Raw genomic sequence first — 19610 nt, 5'->3', positions numbered from 1 at the left:
TTCATTGCTTTTGAAAGTTATTTTTTAATATACTAGTCTTTTCCATTATTCTTTCTTTAAATTTTGAGATACTTAATATACTTTTCCTCAACAAATGTAAAATTTAAGCTTTGAAATTATCTAGGGAACATATATCCTTTCAAATCTGTTCCCCTTAGTCTTTTTTTCTTGTGCCTAATATCACCATTATTCTAGATAATTTTTGAAGTAATTTTATAAAGCCCTTTCTTCTATTCCTCATACATTCCATTTGGATAGATGTTAGGTCCAACCTTTGCTACTTATTAGGTATGTGCCTTTGGACCTCTTTTTGTTTATGTATAATCTCAAAATGAGATTTCTTAATAATGCTGTTGAGGGGATTAAATGAGAAAGTGTATGTTGGGCTGAATTTCTGACACATGTAGTAGAGATAACTTTTAGGAAAGGATTCTTGGCCTGGCATGATGGCTCAAACCTGTAATCCCAGCACTTTGGGAGGCTGAGGCAGGTGGATCATGAGGTCAGGGGATCAGACTATCCTGGTCAATATGGTGAAACCCCTTCTCTACTAAAAATACAAAAATTAGCTGGGCGTGATGGCATGAGCCTGTAGTCCCAGCTTCTCAGAAGGCTGAGGCAGGAGAATCGCTGGAGCCTGGGAGTCGGAGGTTGCAGTGAGCCGAGATCATGCCACTGCAATCCAGACTGTGTGACAGAGAGAGACTCCGTCTCAAAATAAATAAATAAATAAATAAATATAAAAGAAAACATTCTTATTAATAGTAGCAACTTTTGTATCTTGGAAAGATGTGAAGACTATCAAGTTTTTGAGTATAGACTCACGAGGCAAAACAGGATCTCACCAACCTGCTTGACAAACATCTATGGCAATTAAGTTGTATCTTTTATGTATTCTTTGTGACTTTTATTTTTCCTATAGAATACACTCTTTAGTTTCTCTTTCCTTTTGTATTGAATATAAACTGTACATATAAGTAAATTATATAGATATGGAAACTTTGATGATAGTTGCTGGCATTGTTGTAGATTGTTTAGTAGAGAGGATTGAGCAGGGAGCAGGAAGAGTTTGTGTGGTATATGTGTCTAATACATTGTTCTGGAGCCAGGGAGATATTACAAGCAACATTTTTATGTTTTTTAATCCATTGATTTAGCATTTATTGTGTCATAAAATTACCCTCTTCTTCAAAATTTCTAAAGGTAATCATATCATTTAAGAACAGCTTATAGGAGTAGTAACAACAGCTATAATAGCATAATAATCTTGTCATTCAGATATTAAACTCCATGCCACTTTCCCCCATGGTCATATTTCTCCTTCGTAATTTTGAAAAAAAGGGTGAATGAATCATATCCATGTCTTCATTTAAAGATACTTTTGATTTTCTACTATTTGCTATTTACTATTCACTGGCCACTTTTCACTCGGCCACCAGTCACTCCAAGGAACTCTGGGAATATTTTCTCTCTTCTTAGGAAACTGCCATGATTATACAGGCTACAGTATGTAGATGAATATGAGGCAATAACTTCATCTTTTTCATTCTTTGATTCTTCATTCTACTACTATATAAGACTATAGAATATATATTATCCTTTCCTGAAAGTTTGGAGAGAAGGAGATTATTTGCATCACAAAACATAAACTTCATAGAATTTATTATTAGGCATAGCTTAAAAGAAATCTGGCCACGTTTACATTGGGAAATTCCCACTACTCACTTCTCTTTCTCCTCCCTCTCATCTCTGTACTCCCCTAACTTCAAGTTGTTACTCATTTTTTATGTAGTACAGTTTAACCCCACAAGTATCATTCATACCTCACTCTCTGACCCCAACAGCTTATCAATATGTTTTCCTCAAAGAAGACAATTCCATTCCTATGAAGTACTCTAAAGCCAACTTCAGGATTTTACTTGAACACTTACACTATAGATATGAAAAATAATAGATAAATGAAATGTGAAGGCAAGCTGAATTTTCTTCTCAGAAATGATGTTCATTGAAATTCTGCTAGTTGTATGGGAATATATATATATATTTTTTTTAAGTTCTGGGATACATGCACAGAATGTCTAGGTTATTTTAAGTTCTGAGATGCATGCACAGAACGTCTAGGTTTGTTACATAGGTATACATGTACCATCACGGTTTGCTGCATCTATCAGCCAGTCATCTAGGTTTTAAGCCCCACATGCATTAGCTATCTGTCCTGATGCTCTCCCTCCCCTAGCCCCCCAGCCTCTGACATCCCTGGTGTGTGTTGTTCCCCTCCCTGTGTCCATGTGTTCTCATTGTTCAACTTCCACTTATGAGTGAGAACATGTGGTGTTTGATTTTGTATTCCTATGTTAGTTTGCTGAGGATGATATCTTCCAGCTTCTTCCACATCCCTTCAAAGGACATGATTTCACTTCTTTTTATGGCTGGATAGTATTCCACGGTGTATATGTACAACATTTTCTTTATCCAGTATATCTTTGATGGGCATTTGGGTTGGTTCCATGTCTGCTATTGTAAATAGTGCTGTAATAACATACGTGTGCATGTATCTTTAGAATAGAATGATTTATATTCCTTTGAGTATATACCCAGTAATGGAATTGTGCAGTCAGATGGCATTTCTGGTTCTGTATCCTTGAGGAATCACCACACTGTCTTTCACAATGGTTGAACTAATTTACATTCTCACCAACAGTGTAAAAGTGTCCCTATTTCTCCACAGACTCACCAGCATCTACTGTTTCTTGACTTTTTAATAATTTCCATTCTGACTGAGATGTAAATACCTTTTTTATCAAACTTGTTATTTATTTGACGCAGTCTCACTCTGTCACCCATTGGAGTGCAGTGGTGCAACCATAGCTCACTGCAGCCTTGACCTCCTGTGTGCTAGCAATCCTCTTGCCTCATCCTCCCAAGTAGCTAGGACTACAGGTGCATACTACCACACAGGGCTGATTTTTTATAGAGATGTGGTCTCAGTATATTGCCCAGGCTGGTCTCAAACTCCTAGTCTCAAGTGACCCTTGTACCTTAGCCTCTCAAAGTGCTGAGATTACAGGCATGAGCCACCACATCCAGCCTTATCCAGCTTTTAATTGTGAAATTCTTTCAAACATACAACAAAGTCGAAGATTACTTTTTCTGTTTAATTATTTTTGTCATAAGATCTTAAGATAAGGATATGTTTAATATGTGACTTAATACATTTTTTGGAAACACTATTTACCTGTTGTTTATATCATCCTTATATCTCAAATTTAACTTATTAAATTAACCAAGGTTTATAAACCCTATATACTGTTGCTTTGTTTCGTCATTCATTCATTCAAGAAAACTTTTTTGAGTTTCAACTGTATTACAGGTGTGCTGCCACATGCTAGACCAACAGAGCTTAATAAATAAAGCCTCTGTTCTAGAGGGCAGAGGGGAAGAAGATGGCAATGGTAGGGAGGGAGTCTCTTAATCTAGTAGGGAAGGGAGGCATATAAAATCCTCTGGTCATAATAAATGTACTTCTAGTGACATAGTTTACGTGTAATACTTTAAGTTGCATTTATTGATTGGAATTTTACTTACATATGCATTTCTTCCCATTTAAGGATGGTCCTTCTGGCCTACCATTGGTAAACTGATTTACATATAGTATCTGTTAGTTTTCCTTCAGCCCGATGAGATACAATTTTAAAACAGATGACCAAGGTTAAGAATTATTGCCTAATTAGGCCACAAAGAATTAACTTTATGGTGGTGTCCTCAGTGGCAAAGTCATTTACTTAATGTAGCGCTTACTCCTTTTGACCCACTAATCCGAGACTTTTCTTGGCCAGGCGTGGTGGCTCATGCCTGTAATCCCAGTATTTGGGGAGGCCGAGGCAGGTGGGTCATGAGATCAGGAGTTTGAGACCAGCCTGGCCAACACGGTGAAACCCTCTCTCTACTAAAAATACAAGAATGAGCTGACCATGATTGCATTCACCTGTAATCCCAGCTACTCAGGAGGCCGAGGCAAGAGAATCACTTAAAATTGGGAGGTGAAGGTTGCAGTGAGCTGAGATCACACCACTGCACTTCAGCCTGGGCAACAGAGCGAGACTCCGTCTCAAAAACAACAGTAACAACAACATAACAACAAAAACAAATCCATTATAATTGAATTCTTGCTTTTTTCATTCCTTTCTCAGGCTATAGAAAATAGGAATTGTCTTATTGTGTTTGTTATTTGGTTCTTTAAATAATTATTTGCATTACTATTAGATATTTGAATCTTGAACTATACAGCCTTTAAGAATGCATGATAGAGCATGTATTTTAGATTGAGTTGCAGTACCATTAAACCAAATGTATTGAGAGCTGTGGGTGTTGAACAACAAATTTTCAATATTCTGTGTTAGTAAGCAAGTTAGGGTAAGAAATCATCAGGACCCATTGGATTTGACTCACAACCCCAGAATCTTATGGTTGGATGGGGCTTTAACTATCTTTAGGTATTGGATAAAACAGTATGATATAATGATTAAGCACATAATCTCTAAGCTAGACAGTCTGGGTTCAAATCCTGTTATTATTATTATTATATATTTTATTGTACTTTAGTTTCTAGGGTACATGTGCAGATCATGCAGAATTGTTGCATAGGTACATACGTGGCAAGGTGGTTTGCTGCCTCCATCCCCCCATCACCTATATCTGGCATTTCTCCCCATGTTATTGCTCCCCAAACTCCCTACCCTCCGCTTCCTTCCTCTAGTCCCCACTAATAGTCCTCAGTGTGTGATTCTCCCTTCCCTGTGTCCATCTGTTCTCATTGTTCAGCACCCATCTATGAGTGAAAACATGTGGTGTTTGATTTTTTGTTCTTGTGTCAGTTCGCTGAGAATGATGGTTTCCAGATTGATCCATGTCCCTACAAAGGATACAAACTCATTGTTTTTTTATGGCTGCATAGTATTCCATGGTGTATGTGTGCCACATTCTCCTTGTCCAGTCTATCATTGATGGGCATTTGGGTTGGTTCCAGGTCTTTACTATTGTAAACAGTGCTGCAATGAACATTCATGTGCATGTGTCCTTATAATAGATTGATTTATAATCCTTTGGATATATACCCAGTAATGGGATTGCTGGGTCAAATGGAATTTATATTTCTAGGTCCTTGAGGAATCGCCACACTGTCTTCCGCAATGGTTGAACTAATTTACTCTCCCACCAACAGTGTAAAAGTGTTCCTATTTCTCTACATCCTCTCCAGCATCTGTTGTCTCCAGATTTTTTAATGATTGCCACTCTAACTGGTGTGAGATGGTATCTCAATGTGGTTTTGATTTGCATTTCTCTAATGACCAGTGATGATGAGCATTTTTTCATATTCTTGTTGGCCTCATATATGTCTTCTTTTGAAAAGTGTCTGTTCATGTCCTTTGCCCACTTTTGAATAGGTTTGTTTGTTTGTTTTTCTTGTAAATCTGTTTTAGTTCTTTATAGATTCTGGATATTAGCCCCTTGTCAGAAGGGTAGATCACAAAAATTTTTTCCCTTTCTGTTGGTTGCCAGTTCACTCTAATGATCATTTCTTTTGCTGTGTGGAAGCTCTGGAGATTAATTAGATCCCATTTGTCTATTTTGGCTTTTGTTGCCAATGCTTTTGGTGATTTAGTCATGGAGTCCTTGCCTATGCCTATGTCCCGAATGGTTTTGCCTAGGTTTTCTTCTAGGGTTTTTTCGGTATTAGGTCTTATGTTTTAAGTCTTTAATCCATCTGAAGTTAATTTTAGTGTAAGGTGTCAGGAAGGGGTCCAATTTCTGTTTTCTGCACATGGCTAGCCAGTTATCCAAACACCATTTATTAAACAGGGAATCCTTTCCCCATTGCCTGTTTTTGTGAGGTTTGTCAAGGATCAGATGGCTGTATATGTGTGATATTGCCTCTGAGGCCTTTGTTCTGTTCCATTGGTCTATATCTATGTTTTGGTACCAGTACCATGCTGTTCTGATTACTGTAGACTTGGAGTATAGTTTGAAGTCAGGTAGCGTGATGCCTCCAGCTTTGTTCTTTTTTCTTAGAATTCTCTTGGCTATTGGGCTCTCTTTTGGTTCCATATGAAGTTTAAGGTGTTTTTTTCCATTTCTGTGAAGAGGATCATAGGTAGCTTGAATAGTGTTGAATCTATAAATTACTTTGGGCAGTATGGCCATTTTCATGATACTGATTCTTCGTAACCATTAGTATGGAATGTTTTTCCATCTGTTTGTGTCCTCTCTTATTTTCTTGAGCAGTGGTTCATAGTTCTCCTTGAAGAGGTCCTTTACATCCTTTGTTAGTTGTATTCCTAGGTATTTTATTCTGTTTGTAGCAATTGTGATAGGAGTTCACTCTTGGTTTGGCTCTCTTTTAGTCTGTTATTGGTGAATAGGAATGCTTGTGATTTCTGCACATTGATTTTTGTATCCTGAGACTTTGCTGAAGTTGCTTATCAGCTTAAGGAGATTTTAGGCTCAGACGTTGGGGTCTTCTAAATATACAATCATGTCGTCTGCAAATAGAGACAATTTGACTTCCTCCTTTTGTAATTGAATACCCTTTATTTCTTTTTCTTACCTGATTGTTCTGGCTAGAACTTCCAATGCTATATTAAATAGGAGTGGTGAGAGAGTGCATCCTTGTCTAGTGCCAGATTTCAAAGGGAATTTTTCCAGTTTTTGCCCATTCAGTATGATATTGGCTGTGGGTTTGTCGTAAATAGCTTTTATTATTTTGAGATACATTCCGCCGATACCTAGTTTATTGAGAGTTTTTAGCATAAAGTGCTGTTGAATTTTGTCAAAGGCCTTCTCTGCATCAATTGAGATAATCATGTGGTTTTTGTCTTTGGTTCTGTTTGTATGGTGGATTCCATTTATAGACTTGTGTATGTTGAACCAGCCTTGCATCCCCAGGATGAAGCCTACTTGATTGTGATGGATAAGCTTTTTGATGTGCTGTTGCAATAGATTTGCCTGTACTTTATTGAAGATCTTTGCATCTATGTTCATCATGGATATTGGCCTGAAGTTTTCTTTTTGTTGTTGTTGAGTCTCTGCCAGGTTTTGGTATTAGGATGATGTTGGTCTCATAAAATGATTTGGGAAGGATTCCCTCTTTTTGTACTCTTTGGAATAGTTTCAGAAGGAGTGGTACCAGCTCTTCTGTACATCTGGTAGAATTCAGCTGTGAACCCATCTGGACCTGGGCTTTTTTTGGTTGGTAGGCTATTAATTGCTGCCTCAACTTCAGCCCTTGTTATTGGTCTATTCAGGTTTTGACTTCTTCCTGGTTTAGGCTTGGGAGGGTGCAAGTATCCAGGAATTTATCCATTTCTTCCAGGTTTACTGGTTTATGTGCATAAGACTTGTTTATACTAATCTCTGATAGTAGTTTATATTTCTGTGGAATTGGTGGTGATATCCTCTTTATCATTTTTTATTGCATCTATTTGATTCTTCCCTCTTTTCCTTTTTATTAATGTGGCTAGTGGTCTGTCTATTTTGTTGATCTTTTCAGAAAACCAGGTCCTGGATTTATTGATTTTTTGAAAGGCTTTTTGTGTCTCTATCTCCTTCAGTTCTGCCCTGATCTTGGTTATTTCTTGTCTTCTGCTAGCTTTTGAGTTTTTTTGATCTTGCTGTAACTCTTTCAATTTTGATGATATGGTGTTGATTTTAGATCTTTCCTTGCTTCTCATTTGGGCATTTATTGCTATAAATTTCCCTCTAGAAACTGCTTTAAATGTGTCCCAGAGATTCTGGTATGTTGTGTATTCATTCTCATTGGTTTTGAAGAACATCTTTATTTCTGCCTTCATTTCATTGTTTATCCAGTCAATATTCAAGAGCCAGTTGTTCAGTTTCCATGACGTTGTGCGGTTCTGAGTTAGTTTCTTAATCCTGAGTTCTAATTTGATTGCACTGTGGACTGAGAGGCTGTTTGTTATGATTTCTGTTCTTTTGCATTTGCTGAGGAGTGATTTACTTCCAATTATGTGGTCAATTTTAGAGTAGGTGTGATGTGGTGCTGAGAAGAATGTATATTCTGTGGATTTGGGGTGGAGATTTCTGTAGATATCTATTAGGTGTGCTTGGTCCAGATCTGAGTTCAAGTCCTGGATATCCTTATTAATTTTCTGTATCATTGATCTGTCTAATATTGACAGTGGAGTGTTAAAGTCTCCCACTATTATTGTGTGGGAGTCTAAGTCTCTTTGTAGGTCATTAAGAATTTGCTTTATGTATCTGGGTGCTCCTATATTGGGTTTGTATATAGTTAGGATAGTTAGCTTTTCTTGTTGCATTGATCCTTTTACCATTATGTAATGCCCTTCTTTGTCTCTTTTGATATTTGTTGGTTTAAAGTCTATTTTATCAGAGACTAGGATTGCAACTCCTGCTTTTTTTGGCTCTTCGTTTGCTTGGTAAATCTTCCTCCATCCCTTTATTTTGAGCCTATGTGTGATCTTGCACATGAGATCGGTTTCCTGAATACAGCACATCGATGGGTTTTGACTTTTTATCCAATTTCCCAGTCTGTGTTTTTTGATTGGGGCATTTAGCCCATTTACATTTAAGGTTAATATTGTTATGTGTGAATTTGATCTTGCCATTCTGATTCTAGCTGGTTGTTTTGACTGTTAATTGATGCAGTTTCTTCATTGTGTTGATGCTCTTCACCATTTGGTGCATTTTTGGAGTTGCTGGCATTGGTTGTTCCTTTCTTTGTTTAGTGCTTCTTTCAGGAGCTCTTGTAAGGCAGGCCTGGTGGTGACGAAATCTCTGAGCAATTGCTTGTTTGTAAAGGATTTTATTTCTCCTTCACTTATGGAGCTTAGTTTGGCTGGATATGAAATTCTAGGTTGAAAGTTCGTTTCTTTCAGGATGTTGAATATTGGCCCCCACTCTCTTCTGTCTTGTAGGGTTTCTGCTGAGAGATCTGCTGTGAGTCTGATGGGCTTCCCTTTGTGGGTAACCCAACCTTTCTCTCTGGCTGCCGTTAGCATTTTTTTCTTCATTTCAACCCTGGTGAATCTGAGGATTATGTGCCTTGGGATTGCTCTTCTTTAGGAATATCTTTGTGGTGTTCTCTGTACTTCCTGGACTTGAATGTTGGCCTGCCTTGCTAGGTTGGAGAAGTTCTCCTGTATAATAATGTGAAGAGTGTTTTCCAGCTTGGATTCATTCTGTCTGTCACATTCAGATACAGCTATCAAACGTAGATTAGGTCTTTTCACATAATCCCATATTTCTTGGAGGTTTTGTTCATTTCTTTTTACTCTTTTTTCTCTGATCTTGCCTTCTCATCTTATTTCATTGAGTTGATCTTTAATCTCTGATATCCTCTCTTCTGCTTGGTTGATTCGGGTATTGAAACTTGTGTATGCTTTGTGAAGTTCTCGTGTTGTGTTTTTCAGCTCCATTAAGTCATTTATATTCTTCTCTAAGCTGTTTATTCTCATTAGCATTTCAGTTAACCTTTTTTCAAGGTTCTTAGTTTCTTTGCATTGGGTTAGAACATGTTCTTTTAGCTCAGAGAAGTTTCTTTTAGCACCTTCTGAAGCCTGTTTCTGTCAATTCATCAGATTCATTCTCCATCCAGCTTCGTCCCCTTTCTGTTGAGGAGTTGTGATCCCTTGGAGGAGGAGAGGCATTCTGGTTTTGGTTGTTTTCATCCTTTTTGTGCCAGTTTCTTCCCATCTTTGTGGATTTATCTACTTGTGGTCTTTGTAGCTGGTGACTTTCGCATGGGGTCTCTGAGTGGACGTCCTTTTTGTTGATGTTGAAGTTATTTCTTTCTGTTTTTTAGTTTTCCTTCTAACTGTCAGGCCCCTCTGCTATAGGACTGCTAGAGGTTGACTCCAGACTCTACTTGCCTGGGGATCACCTGCAGCAGCTGCAGAACAGTAAGGGGATGCTGCTGGTTTCTTCATCTGTTATCTTCATCCCAGAAGGGTACCCACCAGATGTCAGCCTGAGATCTCCTTTATGAGGTGCCCCAGAGGTACCCACATCTGTTGGCTATGCTTCTCGTACCCTTTGTCCCAGAAGGGTGCCCACCAGATGTCAGCTGAGCTCCCCCTTTATGAGGGGTTGAGGAGCTGCTTGAGGAGATAGTCTGTCCCTAATAGGAGCTCAAGTGCTGAGCTAGGAATTCCATTGTTCTGTTTAGAGCTGCTGGGAAGGTACGTTTATGTCTGATGCAGTGGAACTCATAACCACCTTTTTTCCCAGGTGCTCTGTCCTGGGAAGGTGGGGCTTTATTTATAAGTTATTGATGTGCTGCTGCCTTTTTTTAGAGATGCCTTGCCCAGCAAGGAGGTAGTCTAGTCACAGTCTCCCAGCAGAGGCATTGCTGAGCTGCTGTGGGCTCTGCCCAGCTGCTGTGTGAACTTCCTTGTGGTTTTGTTTACAGAGGTACATTTAGAACTGCCTCAGTTATGGTGGTCTGCCTCAGTAATGGCAGACTGCCTAGGTAATGGTGGAGTGACTTGGTAGTGGTGAACTGCCTCGGTAATGGCTGACGCTCTTTCCTCCACTCAGCTGGACTGTCCCAGGTCCTGCTGCACTTGCTGCAAAACTCAATCCAGAGTGTAGATTGCTGGTCTTTGTTGGGGGTGGGACCCACTGAGCCAGATAACCTGGCTCCCTGTTTCAGCCCTCTTTTTTTCAGTTGAATGAGTGACTCTGTATCCCAGGCATTCTAGGCGCCAGTTGAAACGGTCACCCAGATTTGTGTGAGTTTTTCTGCGGAGACCCGCAGCTTGGCTGAAACAGCTGTGGTGGAAACTTGTGGGCTTTTCAACCCGGGAATCTTCTGGTCTGTAGGCAGTAAAAGCTTGTTTGGAAATGCAGTGATCACTTACCCTCTGCGTTCTTACTGGGAACTGCACTCCAGAGCTGTTCCTATTAGGCCATCTTGGATCTCCTCCTCCTGTTATTATTATTATGCTATGTGATCTCAGGCAAGTCACTTAATCTCTCTGTTTCTTCTTGAAAGTGAGACTCAAAATAATTCCTACATCATAGGGTAATTATTATGCTTTGAAGAGTTAAGAAATAAAAAGTACTTAGAACAGTTCCTGGCACATAGAAAGCACTTAAGCATTGGCTATAATAATAATTATTATGATACCCTGTTCAATTCCTTCCTTTTACATTTATTATTTTTAGAATAGGCATATACTGAAGCTCAGGATGGTTGCGTGACTTGCCCAGGGTATGCAAGCTATTTGTGGCAATGCTGGGACAGAACCAATTTTCTTTTAATTTATTGTTTAATAGACTTTTTTAGAGTAATTTTAGTTTCATAGTAAAACTGATGGGGAAGTACAGAGATATCTCATATACCCCTTGCCTTCACGTATGCAGAGCCTCCCCTATCATCAGTATCCCCTACCAGAGTTGTATATCTCTTGCATATGATAAGCCAACTTTGACATACTATTACTCCAGCCCCATAGTTTACATTGAGGTTCACTCTTGGTATTGTGCCTTCTGTGATTTTGAGCAAATATATAATGATATGTAGTTAGCATTATTGTGTTATACAAAGTAGTTTTACTGCCTTGAAAATCCTGGGTACTTCCTGTTCATCCCTCTCTCCATCCTAACCCCTTGCAACCAGTGACTTTTTGCTGTCTTCATGGCTTTGCTTTTTGAGAATGTCAAATAGTTGGAATCATACAGTGTGTATAGCTATATACAGTGTTTAGAAGGCCATCTTTTCAGATTGGCTTCTTTCACTTAGTAATATGCATTTAAGTTTCCTGCATGTTTTTTCTTGACTTGATATCTCATTTCTTTTTAGCATTGAATAATATTTCACTGCCTGGATGTACCATAGTTTATCCATTCACTTACTAGTGGGCATATTAATTTCTTCCAAGTACTGGCAATCATGAATAAAGTTACTATAAACATCTGTATGTAGGTTTTCATGTGAGCATAAGTTTTCAGTTCCTTTGCATAAATAACAACCAGTGCAATTACTGGATTGTATATGTGTTTAGTTTTGTAAGAAACTGCCAAACTGTATTCCAAAGTGGCTGTACCATTTTTCATTCCTACCAGCAATGAATGAGAATTCCTGTTGCTCCACATCCTCATCATCATTTGGTGTTGTCAGTGTTCTCGGTTTTGGCCATTCTATTACATATATAGTGTTATGTCATTGTTGTTCTTAATGTGCATTTCCCCGATGACATATAATATGGAGCCCCTTTCATATGCTTATTTGCCATCTGTATATCTTCTTTGATGAGGTGACTTAAAGTCTTTGGCCCATTTTAAAATCAGGTTATAATGTTTTCTTATTGTTGGGTTTTAAGAATTCTTTTCATGTTTTAGATAACAATCCTTTATGAGATACATATCATACCACCCTGAATGCACCCCATCTTGTCTGATCTCGGAAGCTAAGCAGGGTCAGGCCTTGTTAGTACTTGGATGGGAGATACATATTTTATAAATATTATCTTCCAGTCTGTGGATTGTCTTTTCATTATCTTTACAGTGTCTTTTGCAGAATAGAAATTTTAATTTTAATGAAATCTAGCTTATCAATTTTTTCTTTCACAGATCGTGTCTTTGGTGTTATATCTAAAAGAGTCATTGTGAAACCCAGAGTTATCCAGATTTTTTCCTATTTAGTAGTTTCAGTTTTGCATTTTACATTTAGGTCTATGATCCATCCATTTTGAGTTAATTTTTGTAAATAGTATAAAGACTGTGTCTAGATTTATTTTTTTGCATGTAGATATCCAGTCGTTCCATTGCCATTTGTTGGAAAGGCTGTCTGCTCCATTGTATTGCTTTTCTTTTTAAGTCAAAGATCAGTTGACTATACATATGTGGGCCCTCTTCTGGGCTGTCTATTCTGTTTCATTGATCTGCTGTGTCTGTTCTTTTGCCAATATCATGCAGTCTTGATTACTGTAGCTTTATAGTAAGTCCTGAAGTCTGGTTGTTTCATTTGTCCAACTTTGTTCTTCTCTTGCAAGAATACGTTGGTTACTTTGAGTCTTTTGCCTCTCCATATAAATTTTAGGATCAGTTCATATACGCAAAATCACTTTCTGGGATTTTATTTGGGATTGAATTGAATCTATAGATTTAAGTTTGATACAACCAGTTTTTAACTTCCACTTAGGATCTTTCTGTGGGACCAAATTGTCCCATGACGTATCAACACATGAAACAATTTAATAACTTTATAACTTCCATACTATGATAGTCAATTACAGTAATTTCTCCAGTCCTTGTCTCCAATCCCAACTAGAGGAAGTATATCTTGAATTCCAGTAAGTACTAACAGTGTGACACTTACTGTGCTTTGAATCTAGTAAAATGTACAGATATGGGAAAAGTTTTGAGATATCGTATATTTTTCTTTTCTTTTTTTTTTTCTTTTTTGAGATGGAGTCTTCCTCTGACACCCAGGCTGGAGTGCTGTAGTGCAAGCTTGGTTTGCTACAGCCTCAACCTCTTGGGTTCAAGTGATTCTCCTGCCTCAACCTCCTGAGTAGCTGAGACTACCAGCACGCACCACCAAGCCTGGCTAATTTTTGTATTTTTAGTACAGATGGGATTTCACCATGTTGGCCAGGCTGGTCTTGAACTCCTGACCTCAGGTGATCCACCTTGCCTCAGCCTCCTAAAGTGCTGGGATTACAGGTGTGAGCCACCATGCGTGGCTTTATTTTTCACTAAGCCAAAAGATTTGTTTTTCTCTTAAATTTAGCTCTCAGGATGTTTTTTAAAAAAGAGCCTTCATGGTCCTTTATATTCCTTTTGATTCCTGCTGGTAGAAACCAAATACTCTCTTCTCCTTGAATTAAAACAAAATGAAACAAAATAAAATACCTAGAATCTTATTTTTAAAATTCAGAAAATACAAATATCTAATTCAAATCTGTCTAACTGTGAGGTTTATGTGTTTTTTTTAATTGACATTTTTCTTAATACATTTTAATAAAGCTTCAGAGAAACAATAGGGCAGTAATAGAAAAGCAGAGCTGCCAGGCCAAACAGTGAGGAGGAGATGCAGGCTGGTACCTTGGGCACACTAAATGTATTTTGGAAAAGTTTCTTTACAGACAAGTGACCTGAAGTAGGGGATTGTTACATCATTTTTAGTGTGTGTCTGTCTCCTCTTAATCGTCCACCCTGGAAGGGTGAAATACTATCGCAGCACTAGAGAGGTTAAATTGGTGGGTTACAATGAGACTAGAGTGGTCTGGACTCTTGGTTTCTTGCTAGAATTTTCCCAAGACAGTTTGTGTAATTTATAGCTAGATATTACATTCTAGTATCTATGCCGTAGGTTATCTACCCTGAAAAATACCTAAAGCAATATTGATCTGTATTCTAAACATGACCTGAAATTTATTTGACGTTTTTAAAGATATCTGTGAATAAGGTAAACATATAGTTGATCTATAAGTTATATATTGAGTTATTTAATTTTTAACTGAAAACTGATTTTTTTAAAACAAAGGAATTGAAACTTTTTTAGCAAGGTAGTTTTGTTCATGCAGAGAGACATATTCTAATTTTTGAAGCGTGTATATACACAAAACCACATAAAAAGGATGATTTTTACAATTAATATACTTAGGGTCATTGTTGCCCAAATGCAGGGTTTGAATAAGTCATATGCACTTATATTTTTTTATTTGTGTGTAAATATTCTTTATTTGTGTGTAAATATTTATATCTTTGTGTGTAAATATTCTTTAGAAAATTTTACCTCTATTATGATGTTCTTAACTCCCATCTAAATGACACATAGCCAAACTGTATAGAAATATATTAAGGAAGGTGGGTGTCTAGATAGACATAATGCTTGAAAGAGATATGACTCATCAAGCAGAGTCTAGTTTTTAAAAATTAGAGGACAAGGAGAGTGGCTTAAAACTAGTTCTGTTTTCTGATGTTTGTAATTCTATAGCTGCAGATATATCACTTACAGGAGAAAGGGCACCTGGGAGTGGGGAAAGTGGGTGGGAAACATATGATGAGGCGAGGAGTATAATAACAGTGTAATTTTGGAACTGGAATTTAGATAAAATCTGTTTAGAAGTATCAGACAAAGAAAAACTGTTTTTTTTTTTCTCTTTTAAGGCAGGTTTATTTAGAAGCAATGATTATTTTTATTTTTCCCTCCTAATAAAAGATTAAGGTTAACTGCTGTAGTTTCAGACCCATATTCTATGAAATCTTGTCCTGATTGTGATGGTAGCTTCTTATGGGGTTTATTTCTGTCATTGTACCACTATGTACTATACGCATTGCACCTGTTCACACAGAGTGCATTGCATTGTGATGTTTGTACAGCTAGATGCTTCAAATGAGAAGCCAATCTCCCTTCTTCTAGGGTCCTAGCCTATTAGATACTTAATTAAGCTTAATTCTGTTTTGGTCTGTAATTTTGTAGGTCTGCAATTTTGTATATGGTCTTGATTTATTAACTGAGCAATGATTTCTTCTTTGCAGTTACCAGTTTTATCTGAGATCAGTTTTCCTATTGTATGGAGTCTGTTTCTTACAGAGCCTCCTTTAAGACTGCTCTGACTTTAAAATCATTACTAGGCTTTTGTCAGAGCAGATTTGTTGACATTCTTCACATATTAAAAAATAAATTTAAAAGATTGCACAAATAAGCTATGCATTTCACTTTCCTGCTTATATGCAAAAAATGTATTTATGATAATTACATGTACTGCCAGAACTGAAACAATACATTCTTCATAATGGAGCATAAATAAGGAAGGTGGAGCCAGCTGCTCTTAAACTGTTTATTTCCAAGCAATAATGATAGAGAGAATATACCTTTTTCACTCTGTAAGTCTGGCAATACTGAACCTGTTGCTGCATTAGACGAGTTGCATTTTGCTGGATAGGGGAAGGAGGGCTGTCTGCTGTCTGGTAGGAGGGCTTTGTCTGTGCCTTTCTCTCTGTTTCTTTCTGTTTTTCTCTCTCTCTCTCTCTCCCCTCTTCTCTCTCTCTTACTCGCTTGCTCTGTCTCTGTCTCTCTCTCCCTCTCTTCCCTCCTCCCTCCTCTCTCTTGCTCTCTCTCTCTCTTCCCGTCTCTGTGGTTTGTAAGGTAGGTTGCAGTGTGTGTATATACACAACATCAAGAGCAGGAAAATGGACTCATTAGGGAGGCAGGCAGTCATTACCACTCACACTGTACTTCCAGGGAGACACCGATTATAAGAAGAGAAACTCAGCGCTGGGGAAGAAGGTAGGGCAGACAACTTTCTTAAAAAAATTCCTACTTCCTCAATGCCCCCTCTGTCATCTCCTTTACCCCCAATGCCTTTATTCTTTCTTCCTTGAATTTTAATTTCCAGATTTAAGTTTGACAGAGCTAGTGCTAGCTTAAAATTTAGAACATCTGTAAGAGGCCTCCCCTTTACTAATTTTCTTCCTACTTACTTAGGGGTGTGCCCTTGTGATCCAGTTTTGTTACTTTAAAAATAATTACAGACAAATCTATTTTTCTCACTAAAGTACCAAATAAATCAGAATCTTTCAGTCTTTTAAAACAGACCCTTCTGTATGTTTGTCTCTTTGCTTTTCTTGTCTGTGTATGCAATTCCATCTGTCTGTCTATATATCATGTTGTCCTTATTTATTGCTAACTGGGTTTTGTTAGTTATTTGCCAATGAGTTTTAGCTGCAGTGCCAGTGTGGGTATTACTAAAGTGAGACTTTTGTTCTTTGTTTTACGTTGAAGTTTAAAGTCCATATTTACAGTTTAAATCCTTGAAGCAGGTTGAATACTTTTTGCCAGCATGTTTATTTAATGTCATTGGACATAAGGTGAGGGGTAGTTGCTGAGGGTGGGTAAGAATCGAGTAATTATTTTTGTCATCACACACACAGAAACATTGCATCTGGGGGATGTATTTAGAAACAAATAAGGTATTCTGTTTTCTAACTTTTATTTTGCAGATGGGCTTTTACATTTATAGGAATACCACTTTGGTTAGTAAGAATTCGAACTTTCTTAACAAGCAGTTTTTATCCTAGGACAGTTTCCTTTTAGTATGTTACTGTTTATTTATGCTTGGGGAGGGTGGAATGAGGGGCTGGCCATCTTTTTACAAATTGGAAGCTATGAAGTGTATCAGGCCATCTTGCACAACAACTGTAAGTATTCATTTAACATTTTGGGGAGTATAAATAATATATTTTTTATTTCAAATACAGTTTTGTGGTGCTTTCTTTTCCTTTATTTCTTTTCTTATTTTAAATAGTGGGAAAAGTTACATTTCAAACTAGCAGACATTGTTGAAGAGTTATCCCAGAACAGTGTTCTTCAAAATTGAAAGGATTATTTTAATAAGCTCCATTTGAAATGGACTTCTTAATGGAATTTTATTTCAGATTTGTCAAAGTAAAACTGCTATTCATCTGATAAAATTTAAGTCACATAGACACGCAAATGTTTCGGCATATACAGAGCAATGTTAGAAAATGGATGCTGATCTGTAGAGATCTTTGATAATAACAATCATCTTTTTGTAATAAATTATTTATTTAATAGAAGTGGGAGACTTTTTCCCCCTTAATTCCATTAGGCTTCTCTGACAACACAAAGAAGTCCATAAAGCAATCTTCTTAACCCACCTGGGACGCTAGAGCAGATTCCCAAACACATTCTCAAGGTTGAAACCTAGTAAAATGTTTATTAAAAATCCATTATTTCTGGAAGGTGATGAACTTTTGCTGCTAAGAGTCTTTTTCACCTCTTCTTTTAACAAATTTATTCTGAGACTTTCAATTTGCTTATCTTGTCTGAACTGTTTTTTTTAAACTGGATAGGCTGGCTTTGACCAAGAGTAGTACAAATACTAAGTATACCCAATCAGGTCCCGTCAGAAATTTTTTTTCCCTAAGGTCTAAGGGGAACTTTAGGAGAGTCTTTTATGTTAATATGGTACATGATAATTTTGTTTTTCAAATACAATTTTATATATAATTTATGCCATTTCAGACTCTGACCTAAAAATTTGTTTCAAAACTAATACCATATGTCAAAAGTGTGCATGTCTCATGCACCTGTCATTTTCTATGTTAGCATTGTGAGGACTATCTAAAATTCTACTCTTTTATCAGTAGAAATCTTTCATCTATGTCTTGGTCAATCATTCTCTTTTTTTTGTATACATATATACATGGCGATATCTGCATACATGGGCATTTATGCACACAGCCATACATGTATGGATAAAGAAATCACAATTTCTTTGCAGATACAATATTTTTTAAAATTTCATGTTATATATGTTTATGTTAACCACAAGCAAACAAAACATGGAGAGACTTTCAAGAGAAAATGAGAATTTCCTTTAACCTTCTAGCAAGAACAAAAGCAAGTAAGAATTTAGTCATTTTTATGTTTGGTTTAATTTTTAGAATGTGCGTATGTTTTCTTTTGCATTATAATTCTTAACCTTCAGTAGATCTAAAATATTTTTAGTATGAAAAATAATCTTGGCCTTTTCTGGGAGGGACTGTCACAATCTAAATACAGCAGGACATTGTAAAATGTGCATAAATAAACTTAAAACCACTGTAGTCTGCTGTATAGGGATTTGGAAAGCTGAAAAGCTTGCATCACAGGAGGGTATAGAGTGCCAGAAAAATTCATTAATCAGCCTTATTGGTTATAGGCGTCTCTTCCTATCAGCACATGATATCTGCCTGTTTAGATCCCCAAAGTCTTAATCAGGTCACAGTGTGTTTCATTTTAATGTTGGAGCAGACAGTTATCTAACACACCCACATGAGGAAGTGCTCTAAAGAAGTTATTTCATGCTTTGCCATGGCCTGTAGCTAAAACAATTTGGTACTGAGTGACGTGTGTGCTTTTTAACTCCTATCTGTTGAAAATCAGCTTTGGCTCTTTGAAAAGAACCAAACAGTGTATTAAAAAAAAAAAAATGGAATGCCAGACCATATAATTCAAATGCTAAGCATATGCCAGTTTAAACTTTTTCTTTTTTTTTTAACTTAAGAGGAGAATCACTGTGATTATTTTTAAAATAAAGAGTATATAGTGATTTATTGGATTTTACTCATTAGGGTTTCAAAAATTGCAGATACTTTTTATGCTGCACATTTTTATCTCCAGAAACCTATATTCATCAAAAGGATAGCAGCTGCATACTTTCCCCATGAAATGTTAACAAATAAATGGCATTCCTGTTTATTTATCTATTTTTGAATTTTAATGATTAGTCCTTCTGCTAATTAACAAATTCTCATATTCATAAAATCTGGCACTACATAAATATCTAATTGTGTGATTATCTACACATGTTCTGGCTTTCTATAAATATAGAAATTATCAGTGGATGTTTTCATGGACTTGCCCTTCTCTCAGTAGTGGCCGGTCATGCCACCACATAGGAAGCCAAATTCAGGCCCTGAGCAAACATGTTATCCCAAGATCTGGCAAGGTATGTTGAAGCAGCAGCACCTGGCTAATACTGCTAACTAGTGATCTTTTCTGGCAAAAGAATAACTAGGGTTGATATTCTTTCAATGCGGCTAGCTCCAGGGTTCTT

At 37.1% G+C, this 19610-nt stretch overlaps 1 protein-coding gene across 19 annotated transcripts in view; it reads left to right on the top strand.

The window, feature by feature from the left end:
* Positions 1–19610, top strand: part of ZBTB20 (zinc finger and BTB domain containing 20) — an 822970-nt gene that overhangs the window by 39487 nt on the left and 763873 nt on the right. For 2 of the 19 annotated variants that reach the window (XM_064374629.1, XM_064374633.1), the window contains exon 1: positions 15814–16276. The exons of 15 other annotated variants lie outside the window; for them this stretch is intronic. The gene's annotated coding sequence lies outside the window, so the exon portion shown is untranslated. Of the gene's footprint in view, positions 1–15813; positions 16277–16804; positions 17188–18395; positions 18417–19610 lie in introns of those variants that run through there. 2 more of the 19 variants (XM_064374635.1, XM_064374634.1) reach the window with 2 other exon arrangements.

This window comes from Aotus nancymaae, unplaced genomic scaffold (genome assembly GCF_030222135.1).
Source record: "Aotus nancymaae isolate 86718 unplaced genomic scaffold, 86718_ANA_hifiasm-v0.15.2.pri h1tg000011l, whole genome shotgun sequence".
NCBI lineage: Eukaryota > Metazoa > Chordata > Mammalia > Primates > Aotidae > Aotus > Aotus nancymaae.
Note: the sequence above shows the minus strand (reverse complement) of the source record. Positions and strands in the feature narration are given on the sequence as shown.